The sequence below is a fragment of the Peromyscus leucopus genome, chromosome 1, assembly GCF_004664715.2.
Source record: "Peromyscus leucopus breed LL Stock chromosome 1, UCI_PerLeu_2.1, whole genome shotgun sequence".
Taxonomy (NCBI): domain Eukaryota; kingdom Metazoa; phylum Chordata; class Mammalia; order Rodentia; family Cricetidae; genus Peromyscus; species Peromyscus leucopus.
Genome location: NC_051063.1, coordinates 118,894,999 through 118,912,854, shown reverse-complemented (window position 1 = coordinate 118,912,854; position 17,856 = coordinate 118,894,999).

Genomic DNA, 17,856 nt, shown 5'->3' with positions numbered 1-17,856 from the left:
GGGAGGAGGCAGGAAGGGAGAGAACAAGGGAATCTGTGGCTATTATGTAGAACTGAATAGTATTGTAAAATAAAATAAAAAAAAGAATGTCAGCAGAGGAATTGGAGTATTTGAAATTTTGTTTGTGAAATGACACACCTAAGTACTCATTCAAGTAAGTGTTGTAAAATGACCAGGAACTGTATAACAATCAATTCTACTGACAAATTACATATGATGATAGCTATGATGATCCATAGAATTTACCGAATTAATGGAACATACTATTCATTTTTACATTAAAGTGAATACATATACAACTAATTTATATTAAATTCTCTAACTTGCGGCAAAGTTAGTTCCCGAAGTTATACAAAGCATATGAAAATAATTGACTGGATTATCGCTTCTCCTCTATGTTCACTGTGATTGCATAAGACATTTGTAGTAACCATACTATTTTTATAGCTAAATGATAACCTTAAAGATTTTACTATTAGGTACATAGGCAGAATATCTCTTTGTAATTCCAATTTATATTTCCACAGAAGAGTCTTATTTGAGATGATGAATATGGATTTAGTTTTGTTGAATCTTATTCATCTTGTTTATGTTTCAGAATGTCATATTTTATTCATAATAGTCTATATTATATATTTATTTATTTAGATAATAAATCATGTAGGTGTATAAAAAAATTACATATTTTACTTCTTAAATTCATTTGCTTTACAAATGTGATGGCTAAGTGTAGTGGGCTAGAATGGGAGGAACAAGTGGGGAAAAGAAGGGGAGAAGCAGTTATGGGAGAGAATATGGAGAGAAATATCTAAAATCAAGGGCCATTTGAAGGTTAGTATAGAACCCTATTACAGTTTAAACTTCCTCATATATATATATATATGTGTACATAAAGGTATTTTAATGAAACTGTCAGTATTACAGTACACAGAGTGTTGACAAAATTCTAAACAGTCTTAGTAAATAAAAACACGGAGCCAAATACAGAGTTAAATAGTCAAAGAGATCAGAGAATCACAACTGCCTTATCTTACCACCTCACAGCCATAGCTTTCCCAGAGAAAGAGTTTCTTTCTGCCTGACTTGTGTTTTTATTGTCTTTCAGTTCTGCCTTCTCATTGACTCTAACCCCAATACATGACTTCCTCGTCACTGCCTGTCTATACAGATCTCCAGGTCTCTATGGTTGGTAATGGGATTAAAGGCTCATCTCACCATGCTTGGCTGTATCCTTGACCACACTTAGCCTCTGCCTACAATGTGATCAGATTAACATGGGCTACTACGGCCTGACTGCTATTCCTGGCTTGCTATGACCTCTGATCTCCAGGCAAACTATTTATTAACATACAAATAAAATCACATTTCAGCACAAATAAAATATCACTATAACAGAGTCCCAACTGCTCATATTTTTTTCACCAAATGAATTTTTTTTAGTACCCAGACTGGGTTACATCTAATTGAGTTGTTGGCCAAAAGTGACTCACGGGGATCCAGAAAAAAAAAAAAAAAAAAAAAAAAAAAACCAGGAGTTTGCTAAGAGTAAAGATTTCTCTCCACACACTGACCACAATGTTCCATTGCTGAAGAGGGCACCTACAGAACTCATTGAAGATGGAGACATCAAACCAGTTCCTACATAGTCTTTTCTCCCATGTTCCAGTGTAGTTGGTATAGGAACTACTCTGTAAGCTCACGAAAGAGAAATGTAAACACTTGGCCAGCTATAAACCTTATACACACAATACTGTACTGCCTGAAAGATAAACTGTGGCAATGGTGACAAAAAGCTAGATAACTGATTTGACTTAAGGCACACCCCACAAAATAGAACTTAGCCTACACTGCTTACATGTTCAAGACCCTGAGTCTAGATAACACAGAGACATATGATAAAATTAAGTAATACTGATTTATGAAAAGAAAAAAAAAGTAGTGATAAGGTGACTCCTGATGAATTCCCGCTATACTTAAAAATTAGTGTCTCTTCCCTTGTCATCAGAGAAGGTTCCTCCTACAACACATGGATACAAATAGTGAGATCCACCACCAGACACTAGAAAGGAGCTGAGAGATCTTGAAACAACCAGCACTAAATAAATCTCTTTATTCAGAGCCCAGGGCTCCTCATGGGGGTGGGGCAAAAAGTGTAAGAAGAGTCAGAGTGGTTGGACGACAAGAATACAAGGCCCTCTAAATCAATATGTCCAATGCTTATAAGAACTCAGAGACTGAGATAACATGCACAGGACCTACATGGATCAGGACCAGGTCCTTTGTATTTGTATTGTGGCTCACAGTTTTGTGTCTTTGTGTGAATCCTGAGAGGGTGAATTAGTGGGTCTCTGATTCTTTTGCTTTCTCTTGGACTTTTTTCCTTCCCTTGATTTGTATTGTCCAATATAACACAAATCTTTTTCAATTTTTTAAACACTTTTTATTTAAAAAAAATTTATTAAGAGAATTTCTATTCATTTTACATACTAACCACAGATTCCCCTGTTATTCTTCTGCCCACCCTCGAGTCTTCCCCACCAATCCACCCCCAGTTCCCACCTCCTCCAAGGCAAGTTCTCCCATGGGGAGTCACCAGGCTTAGTACATTCAGTTGAGGCAGGTCCAAGCCCCTCCTCCCTGCACCAAGTCTGCACAGTGTCTTACCATAGGCACTAGTTTCCAAAAACCTGCATCATGCACTAGGGACAGGTTGCAGTCATACTAACTGGGGGCCCCCTAAACAGTTTAAGCTAAACAACTGTCTCACTTATCCAGAGTGCCTAGTCCAGTTCCATGGGGGCTCCTCAGCTATTGGTCCACAGTTCATGCATTTCTACTAGTTTGGCTAGTTGTCTCTGTTCTTTTGCCAATCATGGTCTCATTATTTCTTGTTCATAGCATCCCTCCTCTCTCTGGTGAATTGGACTCCTGGAGCTCTGTCTGGTACCCATCTGTGGATGTCTGCATCTGCTTCCATCGGTCACTGAATGATGATTCTATGATGTCAGTTAGGATATTCAGCCATCTAATCACCAAAGTAGGTCAACTCAGGCACCATTTGTTGAAGATGATTTCTTTTTTATATTGTATAGTTTTGGCTTCTCCGTCAAACATTAGGTTTTCATATGTGTGTGGATTATTGTCAGGGTCTTCAATTCCATTCTGTTGGTTTTTATGCCAGTACCAAGCTCTTTTTATTACTGTAGCTCTATAGTAGAGCTTGAGGTCAGGGATTGTAATGCCTCCAGAGGTTGCTTTGTTGTACAAGATTCTTTTAGCTATCCTGGGTTATTTGCTTTTCCATATGAAGTTGAGTATTATTCTTTCCAGGTCTGTGAAAAATTTTGTTGGGATTTTGATGGGGATTGCACTGAATCTGTAGATTGCTTTTGATAATATTGCCATTTTTACTGTTAAGCCTACCTATCCTTGAGCATGGGACATCTTTCCAGTTTTTGATATCTTCTTCAATTTATTTCTTCAGAGACTTAAAGTTCTTGTCATAAAGGTCCTTCAATTGCTTAGTTAGAGTTACCCCAAAGTAGTTTATATTATTTGTGGCTATTGTAAATGGTGATGATTCTCTGATTTTTTTCTCAGCCCATTTGTCATTTGTATATATGAGGGTTACTGATTTTTTTTACTTAATTTTGTATCATGCCACATTACTGAAGGTGTTTATCAGCTGTAATTGTTCCCTGGTAGAATTTTTGGTGTCACTTATTTATACTATCATATCATCTGCAAATAGTAAAGTTTGATTTCTTGCTTTCTAATTTGTATCCCCTGGATCTCCTTTTGTTGTCTTATTGCTCTAGTTAGAACTTCAAGTACTACATTGAATAAATATGGGGAGAACAGACAGCCTTGTCTTGTTCTTGATTTTAGTGGGATCGCTTTGAGTTTTTTCCATTTAATTTGACTGTGGCTGTTGTTTTGCTGTAAATTGTCTTTATTTTGTTTAGGTATGTCCCTTATTCCGATATCTTCAAGACTTTTATCATGAAGGGATGTTGGATTTTGTCAAAGGCATTTTCAACATCTAGTGAGATGATCATGTGGGTTTTTTTTTTCTTTCAGTTTGTTTATATGATGTATTACATTGACAGATTTTCATATGTTGAACCAACCTTGCATCTCTGGCATGAAGTCTACTTGATCATGGTGGATATTTTGGATGTGTTCTTGGAGTCTGTTTGCCAATACTTTTTTGAGTATTTTTGTATCAACATTCATGAGGGAGATTTTTCTCTAATTCTCTTTCTTTGTTGCATCTTTGTTTGGCTTGGGAAGCAGAGTAACTGTACCCTCATATAATGAGTTTGGTAATTTTCCTTCTGTTTCTATTGTGTAGAACAATTTGAAGAGTATTGTTGGAGACTGCAACTTTTCCCTGAGGAGAGTCCGCGAGCATCCGATTGGACTAAGAGACTTTCTGGACAGTGAGACATGTCTGCTCTTGGCAGCACTGATTTATTTCAATGAGAAGGATGGGCATCGAAGACTCTCCATATGGAGTTTATCTTCTTCTTGGCAAAATAGCCATTTGGACAAGAAACTGTTCTTACCTGGACTGCTTAAAAAATGTATTGACTGGATTTACAGGACCCATAGGAAAGTGATCACTGAACTTTTCTTCACAAAATGGTCCTTCAGATTCCTGCTTTGCAGAGGTAAATACCAGACATTCGACAGGACACAGAGAGATGTGACTGAGAGACTCTAGGCCTGCAGGCTGAAGACAGATGCTCCAACTTTACAGAGGAAATTTGGATGACTTTCAAGGCTGCCAGCTGTCTCTATCTACGCTTGCAAGACTCCTGAAAGTTGCTTGCATCCTTCTCCTGTTTCTTAGGCATAATATTCATATATGAAGAGGCACAGAGAAACTTGGACTTCATATATGAACTTCTATGAAGGCAAACACAAACAAAAAATAAGAAGCTTCACACTCCCTGCTGAAGCCCAAGTACTGCCACCCATATGTCCAAGTAGGTGGAAACATCCACTGAAGTATGGGAACCCTATTATTTGCCACATTCTCCAAAAAAAGAATGACTGTTCTTTCCCAGGAACTATCAATGACCACTAGATCCCCAGGAAGCAGTAGGCATGAAGATTATCTACTCTGTTGGCCTTGGTTACCCATCATCATTACATGCTTTGGTAGTGCCAGGAAGTGCAATATGGACTGCTGAGAGAATGAAGACATCGATTGTTTTATCCAGCACTAGACCCTCAAATGCTAGAATACCAATTTTCCAGACAAACTGGTCCACTAGTGCAATACTGCCATGACTGTTATAGGTAATTAACTGATTTCTGATAGGATTTGACATATGCTCCACAGTAAGGAATTTCCTTCCTGATACTGTAATTCTGGTGAAAGGCCTTGGCTAGAGAGGCCATGGGCCCTAGGATAAACTTGCTGTTGCTATTTTTCTAAATGGTCATGCTGCCAAACTGATGTCTACATTACTATTTAAAGAATCACAGCAAGAAAAAAATATGTATATATTCAGGTACCTTCTTTCCAAATATTTTCCATATGGTTGCTTAAATTTGTAGACATGAACCATGCAGGCACAGAGGACTAACTAATCTTCATTCCTTCCTGTCTCTTTGAGATGTATGTACATCCTAAAAAAACTGATCACACCTTTGCCATGTGAGGGCCTAGTGATGCCCGCAACCCCCCGAGACATGAGAGCCATTTGTTTGAAACAGTCACAAGGGGAAGCCAGAATCTTACCTCCCACTACCTGTGGGAGAGCAAGAACCCGAATCCAAGTCACATTTATCACCTAGCTCTAAGTCACAAAACTGCCTCTTGTCATGGTCATGTGAGATGTATGTTTCCCTTGATGGAACCAATTAGCAAATGCAGATGGCCACCCAAATTACTAATGGAACCTGGAACCTAGGATGAACCCTGTAAGACAAATGCAGCACCTCTCTCTTTAGTGACTGGGGATTGTTTATGTTGAGAATATACACAATGGGCAGCATCTGATGGGCTGTGTGGAGGACCTGGAATTCTCCCCATCTTTGCTTCTCACTTGCTCTGAGTCAATGCTTATTCAGTAATGCAACTGTTTTTCTTTTCTATTCCTCTGAGTTGGGGGGAATTTTGCTTTTTAATGGAATTCTCTGTGTAGTAACAACCCTCTTTAAGACATAGAATTTTCCAGCACCCTGGAATTCTATACTCCTTTGAAATGAGTACATTTTGAGATAAGTACTCTCCACCCCAAGAAGTCACTGATACTCTATTTCCATGGAGAAGTTCTGCGTATTCTAGAATTTCTTATAAATGAGTAACATAGTCTTTACTCTTTTTTAACATTGAATGTTCTTGAGATTCATCTGCTGTCACATATCACAGTAGGATGTTCCCTGGAACTGTGGGTTATTATGTCAGAACTGTTCTTTCATCCATCTATGGACCATCATCTTAGTTGTTTTCAGTAAGAGACTAATAAATACAGCTGAGCTATGAGTACTCATGTTTTTTCCATTTTTTAAAAGATTTATTTATTTATTATGTATACAGCATGTATGACTGCAGGCCAGAAGAGGGCACCAGATCTCATTACAGATGGCTGTGAGCCACCATGTGGTTGCTGGGAATTGAACTCACGACCTCTGGAAGAACAACCAGTGCTCTTAACCTCTGAGCCATCTCTCCAGCCCTGTTTTTTCCATTTTAATTTCACTTTGAAAAAATACCAAGAATGGAATTATTGTATCATTTATTGTATCATATAAGAAGATGTGTTTAACAATTTTAACTGACATACTTTTCCAAAAGTATTGTATTATTTTATGCTACCATTGGAAAGTTCTAGTGTGTCTACATAATCTTCAAACTTTAATGTATTGTTTGTTTATTTGTTTGTTTTGCACTGTGAGTCTTGTTATGCAGCACAGGTTGAGTTTGAAATAAAAAAAATGTCCTGAAAAAAAAAGAGAATTGGTATTAACTCTTCTTTGAAGATCTGGTAGAATTCTTCATAGAAACCATATGTTCCTGGTTTTTCTTTTTTTTTTTTTTTTTTTTTTTGGTTTTTTTTTTTTTTTTTTTTTTTTTGGGTTGGGAGACTTTTAATGACCGTTTCTATTTCCTTAGGTGTTATTGGTCTATTTAAAAGTTTATCTGGTCCTGATTTAACTTAGGAATGTGGTACCTATCCAGAACATTGTCCATTTCTTTTAGATTTTCCAATTTTGTGGAGTACAGGTTTTTGAAGTATGACCTGGTGATTTCCTGCATTTCCTTGTTGTCAATTGTTATGTCTCCCTTTTCATTTCTGATTTTGTTGATTTGGATTCTCTCTCTTTCCCTTTTGGTTAGTCTGGATAAGGACTTGTCTGTCTTGTTGATTTTCTCAACCAATTCTTTGTTTCATTGATTCTTTGTATTATTCTCTTTGTTTCTATTTTATTGATTTCAGCTCTCGATCTGATTATTTCCTGGTGTCTATTCCTCCTGGGTGACTTTGCTTCTTCTTGTTCTAGAGCTTTCAGGTGTACTGTTAAATTACTAGTGTGAGATTTCTCCAACTTCTTTATGTGTGCCTTTAGTGCTATGAATTTCCCTCTTAGCACTGCTTTCATGGTTTCTCATAAGTTTGGGTATGTAGTACATTCATTTTCATTGATCCCTAGGAGTTCTTTAATTTATTTCTTTATTTCTTCCTTGACCCATTGCTGATTACATTGGGAATTATTCAGTTTCCATGAGATTGTAGGCTTTCTGTACTTTTTGTTGTTGTTGAAATCTAACTTTAAACCATGGTGGTCTGATAGAACACAGGAGGTTATTCCAATTTTTTTGTATCTATTGAGATTTGCTTTGTGACCCAGTATGTGGTCAATTTTAGAGAAGGTTTCATGGGCTGCTGAGAAGAAGGCATATTCTTTTTTGTTAGGGTGGAATATTCTGTATATATAGATTAAGTTTGTTTAATTCATAACATCAGTTAAGTCTCTTATTTCTCTGTTAAGCTTCGATCTGGCAGATCTGTCCAGGGGTGAGTGTGGAGTGTTGAAGTCTCCCACTATTAATGTGTGGTGTTTGATGTATGATTTAAGCTTTAGTAATGTTTCTTTTACATATGTGGGTGCCCTTGTATTTGGAGCATAAATGTTCAAAATTGAAACTTCATCTTGGTGGTCTTTCCTGTGATGAGTATGTAATGTCCTACTTGATCTCTGAGGTAGTGTCCATATTTGAAGTTGAGGTGTGTTTATTGTATGTATTCAATTAGTAGGATGTCTCCATTTAGGTCAAATAGTAGATCATCTAGCCCCTAAAGCATGGAACCTTAGGAATTCCTATTAAGCCCAAAGATTTAATCACAGAGTTTAACATCATTACCATGCACCCTTAAATTTTAACACCAGGAATAATCAGCTTCAGTTCATAGATGACAGATAAACAATTGCCTATACAACATTTTTACATTGTGGTGTTTTTGTTTTTTGGGTTTTTTTTGTTCCCTTTGGCATCAATTTAACAGAGACATATATAATTCTTGCTTCTCCATACAACTTTCCATGCATAAAACACACTCTTCTCCCAGCTTCTTAGCTTTTGGTTTTGATATCACAGTATGCTTTGGTAGTGATGTTAACATGTGCATGGTAGGGACATTTACTGGAGAGTGAGAATCCTAACAGAAACCACAGACTCAAAATTTTTTCCTTCACACAGGCATTATCTACTGCCTATATCTCATAAGTGTGATGTGGCAGGTTGCTAAATAAGATCTATTGAATCTATGCTTGGATATTTAGTTTTTATTCTTCAGAGGATTTTCTTAAGTAACCTGAAATACAATAGCAACATGATGTTATAAAGGTGGTACTTCACAGCACTAACATGTTAGCTCTTGAATCCTTCTGCCACTTATGCCAATATATTCCCTAAGCCATGAAGAATGGGAATTTATTTAGATGTCCTTTTTACATCAGGGCACTTAATCTGTTATTGTCAGGAATTAAAACAATTATGATTTCTCCCTACTTCTATTATATAAGTAAAATTCTATGACTAAAGTTGACTGCAGCCTATGTCTCTGGACATAAGTATAAATATTTAGGAAGGCATTTGATTCTATGGTCGCTTTGCAAACTATCAACAGAGTGTCATACTATGGGCCCTTTTTGATCCTCAGGTATCAGATTTTCAACAACATTACAATATCAGGCATGAAGCATCTTCCCATTGATTAGGATTCAAATTAAATCAGAAAACATTTAGTTACCTCCTAACATCATCATTTGCTTTATCCCATGTTATGGCCTATAACCTCACACAGAGCATGATTTAATTATCTTTTTGTAACTTTTTTCACAGTCCTATATCAATATGAAGCGTTTCCTTATTAAATCCTATTTGGATCTACTCTCTACATGGCAATTTTTTATTGTTAGAAAATTTCTATTCATTTTACATACCAACCACAGATCTGCCCTACTCCCTCTTCCTGCCTCCCTTCCTACCTCCCCAATCCACCCTCCTATCCTACCTCCTCCAATTCAAGGTCTTCCACAGGGAGTCAGCAGAGTCTGATACATTCAGTTGAGGCAGGTCCAAGCCCCACTCTCTGTATGGAGGCTGTGCAAGGTGTCATGTGATGGTAGTGTGTTCCCCAAAATATTGTGCACCCTAATAAATTTATTTGGGGTCAAAGACAGAACAGCCACTAAACACAAAGTCTGGAAAATGGTGGCACTCACACCTTTAATCCTAGCATTCCAGAGGTAGAAATCCCTCTGGATCTCTGTGAGTTCAAGGCCACATTAGAAAGAGCCAGGCATGGTGACACATGCCTTTAATCCCAAGAAGTGAGCCTTTAATCCCAGGGAGTGATGGCAAAAACAGAAAGATATATAAGGCATGAAGACCAGAAACTAGAAGCATTTGGCTGGTTATGATTTTAGGCTTTTAGCAGCACAGTTCAGCTGAGATTCATTCTAGATGAGGACTCAGAGGCTTCCAGTCTGAGGAAACAGGATCAGCTGAGGAACTGGCAAGGTGAGGTAGCGGTGGCGTGTTCTGCTTCTCTGATCTTCCAGCTTTCACCCCAATAACTGGCTTCAAGTTTGATTTGATTAATAAAAACTTTTAAGCTTCCTGCTACAGTGTCCCACCTTAAGCACTGGGCTGCAAAAAGCCTTCTCATGCACCAGGGACAGATCCTGATCCCCATGCTTGGTGCCCCCCCAAAGTGTTCTGGCTAAACAACTATCTCACATCTCCAGAGATCCTAGTCCAGTCTTAGGGGGGCTCCACAGCTACGGTCCACAGTTCATGGGTTTCCACTAGTGTGGCTTTTCATCTCTGTACATTTTCCCATCATGATCTCGATGTCCTTTGCTTTTAGAATCCCTCCTTTCTCTCCTCAATTGGATTCCTGGAGCTCTGTCTGGTGCCCGGCTATGGAACTCTGAAACTGCTTGAATCAGTAACTGGATGAAGGCTCTATGATGACAGGGTATTCACTAATCTGGTTACCGGAGTAGACCAGTTCAGGCACCCACTCAGCCATTGCTAGTAGTCTATCGTGAGGTCATCCTTGTAGATTCCTGGGAACTTCCTTAACACCCTGTTTCTTCCTATTCCTTCATTTATCATGGTATCTCTTTTCTTGCTCTCCCACTGTTCCAGCTCGCTCGAACCTCTAATTTCCTTACATTCTCAACACCATTTTTGCACTCTATTACCCCTGTCATTCCCAGTTTGCTCATGTAGATCTCATCCATATCTCCATCCCTGGGTGATCCATACGTCCTTCCTATGGTACTTTTTTACTAGCTAGCCTCACTGGAGCTGTGGATTGCAGTATGGTTATCCTGGTTATATCTAGTATTCACTTATGAGTGAGTCCATACCATGTTTGTCCTTCTGAGTATGGGTTACCATACTCAGGATATTTTCTAGTTCCATCCATTTGCCTGCAAATTTCATGATGTCATTGTTTTTAACTGGTGAGTAATACTCCATTGTGTATATGTACCACATTTTCCCTACCCATTCTTCAGTTGAGGGGCATCTAGGTTGTTTCCATGTACTGGCTTTTAAGAATAATTCTGCTATGTACACAGTTGAGCATGTGTCCTTGTTGTAAGTTTGAGCATTTCTTGGATATATGCCCAAGAGTGGTATAGCTGGATCTTGATGGAGATTGATTCCCAATTTTCTGAGAAACTGCATGGCAATATGTTTTAATATAACAGTAACATACAATTTGTAAAGGAAAACTCCCAGGAAATTAAATACTGTACAAAGTTCAGCACCAATTGACAGATAACATTGAAGTCAATAAGAAATAATACAGAATAGTATTACAGGAATAAAAATGGCTTATTTTAATATTATCCAATCAAACTGAGGTCCAGGGTTTGTGTTTGAACTTTATCATGCAGCTTATTTTCTATAAGATCAAACTTCACATTTTGATACAGTATTCCGTTCTCAGAAAGGAGCCTTGTTATTTTGTGGGCATGTCTGCTATAGGATTTATGTTAATTAAATTTAAGAGATATTTTTAGCTTTAGAATATGTTTCCTTGACCTCATGTAAAGAATTTTCCTGTGGTTTGAACAAAATAATGTAAAACTTTGGGACAAAGATGCAAATAAGCAGCCCTGCACTGGAGGCCAAGATACAGTAGACCACCACAGCTACTGTAGACTTGCCCTTGGTGCTTTGGTAGATAGGGAGGAGGGTGATCCAGACACTGTAGTACACCAACATGCTGAATGTAAGCAACTTTGTTTCACTGAATGTGACAGGCAGATTTCTGGACAGGAAAGATACAATAAGACTTGTCAGGGCAAGGGAGCCCAAATATCCCAGGACACAGTAGAGAGCAATAACGGAACCTTTGTGGCAGACTTTCAAAATATGGCTATGTTCACTGTATACATCATCATCAACTAATGGAAGAGAAGTTCCCAGCCAGATTACACAGAGAATCAGTTGGACAATGGTACACATGGGAATGATGAAGTTAGGTGCACCTGATGCCAGCAGCCAATTTATTCTTCTGTCTGGAAAAGTGACCTTGAATGCTAGTACCACAGTAATTTTCTTAGCCAAGACATAAGAGGCCACCAAAGTAAAGACAATTGGAAATGAGGTCTTTTACTAAAAACAGGTGGCTATATAGGGATGCCTAATACAAAGCAAGGGACAGAGAAAACAAAATATGAGGGAGATGAGTAGTACATAGCTGAGAACTTGGTAATTGGTCTTGAATATGGGAGTATCTTGTTGCTTCAAAAAGATAGTTAGTACATCTGTAAGAGAATAGATAAACAGTTCCAAGCCAGAAAGAGAATTTCTCAAAGGTTACTTATAAGCCATAAAGGTCACAAGTTTTTGAGGAAGTGAGTTCGTTTAGTATTGGCATACTGGTCATCTGGACCCTTCACACAATGATCTGTGGCTAGATTAGGAATGGATGCATTTTAAGATTTAATTTTTCCCTGTTCATGAAGCATGCTACTTATATTAATGAACTGGAAAGTTATGATGAATTTATTTACCTCTTGTAGTATATGGAAACTAAATGTGTTTGATGTATAGTATTTAATTCTAAGTTCGTTGATTTTCATTTTAATGCAAAGGTTTTGTTTATATTTATCTTAAGTATCCAAGAACATTTAGTATTTTTGTAGACAATAATACACTTTTACATAATATGCAGGTAGCCTCAGTAACCTATCTTGAAATGAGTCATTCATAGAAACACAGTTGTTATTCAGAGTTTTGCATACAATGTCAAACAAGAACTGAGAATGAGGTATTTCCTTGCATATTATGATCAATCAGGAGAAAGTTAGGTCCTACATAAAATTGCCCTCACATGGCTCCTTTGGCATACAAACATTGCCCACTCCATATTTTGGAAGGAACCTATATCTACCAAATTATTAAACCAGTACAATTCTTAACAATGTTCAAAATATTTACTTACACTCATATTAGTAAAGTACTCTTCCCTCATCAAGGAAACTTATCTGTGAGACAGAGACCCCTAGAGAAAATCACAACCAGTGAAATGTAGAGTGTTGGAGCACAATCTAATAGATACATCTGTAATAATACTCCCTCAACTATGTCTCAGAAAACATTGCAGAAGATGTAAATGTATAGATTGTAAGAGCTAGGAGATCAGGGAGTTTGATGTGAGTAGGTGTCTCATAGAAATGTCACAAGCTACAAACATAAAGTCTCATAAACATGACTGCTTAAACATAAGTTGAACAAGAACACAAATAATAGATGTGACAAAGTTGTAGGGAAAAAGACAATCAGGCTTCAACAATACATAGAGAACTATAGGCACCTAATGAATATTGAGCATGGGAGAAACTGTCCTTTTCCAGAGCATGGCGTACAAACTGATTATCTTTGGATAACAAAATGGTCAATCCTGAAAACAGACAATTAATATTGTACAGCATGAAGAGTTAGTATTTAGAAATATATATGTATTACACAAAATATATGCCTATGGCAACAGTTAATGAGAAAAGTGGCAATAAATTTAAAAGAAAGCAAGAAGGCATATGTGGGAGGATTTGGAGGAATGGTGGGGGAAGGGGAAATGATGTAATGGTATTATAATCTAAAAATACAAAAAAAAAATAAAAGAGGCCAAAAAAAAGCTTGCACTGATAATTGCAAGGAAAGCAGAGACAGCATGAACAAATTATCACCCTAATTCTCTACATGTCAAAAATATGACATATATATTTGTGTTTCACTGTTTGACCTTTGCTTGGCCACATTATCTGCTAATTTTACTAATTTCAATAAATTTGATAGTTCAATGCTCCCAAGGTTGCAGTATTTATTGTGGAAACATCAATATGTAGTGAGCATTCCATTCCTCAAGGGCATACTTTTGAAGGATAGTATTGGATGAGGCTGAGAATTTTCTTCCACTTATATTTTTGTAGTTTATATCACAATATATTCACTTTTCTTTCAATTGCATTGACCCAAAAGATGAAATGGAAAAGATGACATTCCAATACTGAGTCTATCCATCAGAATATTTACATTCCATTTCTGTTGTTCAATCCTCTCTGATTTTGCTAAATAATGTTACTTAAACTCATGTGTAGGATTATTCAAATTCTTCAATTTTAATATGTATTTAAAATTAAGTAGAAGAATGTTATATTTATTCATTTTTAATCAAAATATATTCTTCTCTGGTACAATATACTATGACTACAGTCTCCCATTCCTTCCACTCCACACATGCTTTTTTAAGCAGCAGCAAGGTGGATTAAGTAAATATGAGTATTGTAAACTTGTGTTCAACCAACATAAAAGTCAATATATTTGAATTTTGGATTTGTTATATATGTGACAGTATCATTTGAATCAATATATTTATTATGCATTAATCTATTCAAGTGTTTCATATTCTTGAATTAGTCACTGGTTTTTATAGTCAAATATGTTTATAATTTTAGTATAACTTTTTAAATACCTGTGCTACTGCTTCACATTCCTCGTGTTCAAATCAAATAGAATTGTATTTACATGCTGGTCTGGTTCTAAATGAAACTGACAGTTAATTATTTAGCTATTATCTTAATTACAATAGCCATTAATTCCATTCTTCAGAAGCTGGTATAGTATATACAATATAGTTTTTAAAATTTCTGGACATCCATGTTGATCCTACTACCTACTTAATTCAAAAATATTCTGTGAAATACTTGTTATCAATATTATAAGAAAATACTTAATGAAGAGTTCAATATGATGACACCTTAACTAACCTGTGAAATAGAGTAGGACTGGAAATATAAATTACCAGTGAGTGATAGCAATGATCTACCATCGCACAATGTACAAAAATGAACATTTCTAAAAAATGGTAGAACATCATTGAATATTCTATTCTTGTTAGAGAACTTGGGAGGTACAGTATTATTAGGATGCACAGCATATAAGCATTAAATAAACTGCCAAGTAGATACAATGTATTAAAAATGCTGAATGTTATGATGAAAATGATTGCAGTAGAAATGTTTAGTACTCTCATATAATATACAGGAGAAAATGTTATTTTTCATGGGTCTAGACTGTTTCGATAATATGTAGTTAAAAAGACAGAGAGTGTAGTAAATTTTGTTAATCCATTCTTCAGTTGAGGGGCATCTAGGTTGTTTCCAGGTTCTGGCTATTATGAATAATCCTGCTCAGAACATAGTCAAGCATGTGTCCCTTGGTATGATTGAGCATTTCTTGAATATATGCCCAAGAATGGTATAGCTGTGGTACATAATACACAATGGAATACCACTCAGCAGGAATAAACAATGACATCATAAATATGCAGGCAAATGGATGAAGCTAGAAAATATCATCCTGAGTAAGGTAACCCAAACTCAGAAGGACACACATGGTATGTACCCACTCATAAGTGGATACTAGATATAAAGCAAAGCATAGCCATACAACAACCCACAACTCCAGAGAAGCTAGCTAACAACGAATACCCAAAGAGGGCTATATAGATTGCGCGGTGAAGGGGAACTAGATGAGATCTGCATAAATATTCAGGATGAGGGGTGGGCAATGTTTGGTATGTGATAGGGGATGAGAACATTAGGGAATGGGATAGTCAAGCTGGAACAGGGATGGAATGGGAAAGCATTGAAAGAGATCCAATGATAGGGGAAGATTTCAAGGGGATAGAGAGAAACCCAGTGCTAGGGAAGTTGCCAGGAATCCCCAAGGATGACTCCAGCTTGTACTACTAGAAATAGTGGAGAGGGTGCCTGAACTGAACTGGCTTAGCCCAGTCATGAAATCAGTGAATACTTTAATTGTCATTACAGAGCTTTTCTTCAGTAACTCATAGAAGCAGAAGCAGAGATCCACAGCTAAACACCAGTCTGAGCTCCAATAGACCAGTTGGAGAAATAGAAGAAGCATTCTATGAGCAAGTGCATCCGGATCATGATTGGAAAACATGCAGAGATGATAAAACCAAACTAGTGGGAACTCATGAAAGATGGGTCAATGGCAGTGGAGCCTGCATAGGATTGAACTAGGCTCTCTGCATGTTGAGACAACTGTATAGCTTGATCTCTTTGTGGTGTGCTCTGGCATAGAATCAGAATGCATCCCTGGTGCATGAGTGGGCTTTTTAGAGCCCACTACCTATGATAGGACAACTCATGCAGGCTTGAGGTGGGAGAAGGGCTTAAAATTGCCTCTACTGGATGTGCCTCCCAATGGGAGGCCTTGCCTTTTTGTGGGGTGGGGTTGGAAGATGGAAATGCATGGCTAAGGGGTGGGAGGAGGGAAGAGGAGGATCTTTGATTGATGTGTAAATTGAATGAAAAAAATTTTCTTAAAAAATGAGTGTAGTATTTCAAATAGCACTGTTACTGATGCTTTCACACTCATAATGAAACTTTCTTTTCCCCAAAGGACTCCTTGGGAACTAAATAAACACTTTTATTTAGTTTATTGGGAGAAAATAAACAATCTATTGATTATTTTGGTAAATTACATCTTTACTCATCATGTTGGAAACTTCATTTTCTGGACAGGGATTACAGTCAAAAGAGCAGACAGTCCAGTAGACAAGAGAGAGTTCAAGCCTGGTAATGTAAGTCAAAGCAAAAATCTGGGGTTGAAGAAACAATTTTTATACTTTTATTTGATAGACATTAGGTGCCTGTCAAACTGCCTTATGAACAGTTGTGCTTTTACCCATAGATCACTGTTATTGTCAGCCACAACTCACAACTTCTGGTGAATCTCCTGGGAACAATGACCTGTTTGGGGGAGATGGTAGGCTATTAATTATTTGTGGACACTTGTAGTCACTGATGCAAAATCTCATGGATCACTGCAGAAGCGTGTACAGAAAGAATATAAGACATATAGCAGGGAGTGGTGTGCTGTGTAACAGTTTCCTCTACAATTAAAATTTCCAACATATTCAGAGCTCCTAATAAGGGAGATACACAACTCAAAGTAGCTTCAGGGAATTCTTGATACTTAAGAGGTTCACAGGACCCCTCCCTGACAATGTAATCAAACAAACATGAGAAACTTTCTAGGATGAAATTAAGCCAAGCTGTAAAGAAGTCTCTCAGAGGATCAAAGCTGCAAAGAAGACTCTGAGACCAGACCAGATCTATGTCACAGAACAAAACTCAGGATATGTAAAATTTTTTGAGATTTCAATTCCCATTAAAGTTCTTATCATTATACCTTCTATTTGGGGAGATCACAGAAAAGACAATCAGTCTTTCTTATAACTTCTAACATTGTCCAACATGTTACCACAAAAGGATGTCTACAGACCTGGAATTTCCCTAGGATATATTCCTGTCACAATGTTCTTCAAAGAAACCAATGACTTTCCTGAATGTGACAATAAAGTTAAAATCATGAATCAAGGAAAGATTGGTAACCAGTTTCTAAATTCTTGGCTACTAGCCACAACACACATGGCACACTTCATGACAAAGCCATTTCAAGTCCATGAAAATGTCACAAAAATCTTACAGAACATTCCAGAGCTAGAGGATTATAAAGGATATGTGGTCCCACTTTATACTGTAGTTTTAAAAACTTCAGGTTCTTAAAGATGACAAAAAGCACCACCAATTTCAAGTTGTAATCAGCATTCATTTGCCTATTCTGTCTATTTCCAGGTTCTGTTAACATTCAGGTAGTAGGAACTCTCTATTTACTTCACTTGCTAGATCATCTAGGCTCTAGGACTTCTGACCTTAGAAAGTCCAAGAATATTTTAGGGCACAGGTTAATTTCAATCCTACAGACTCTTAAGTTTA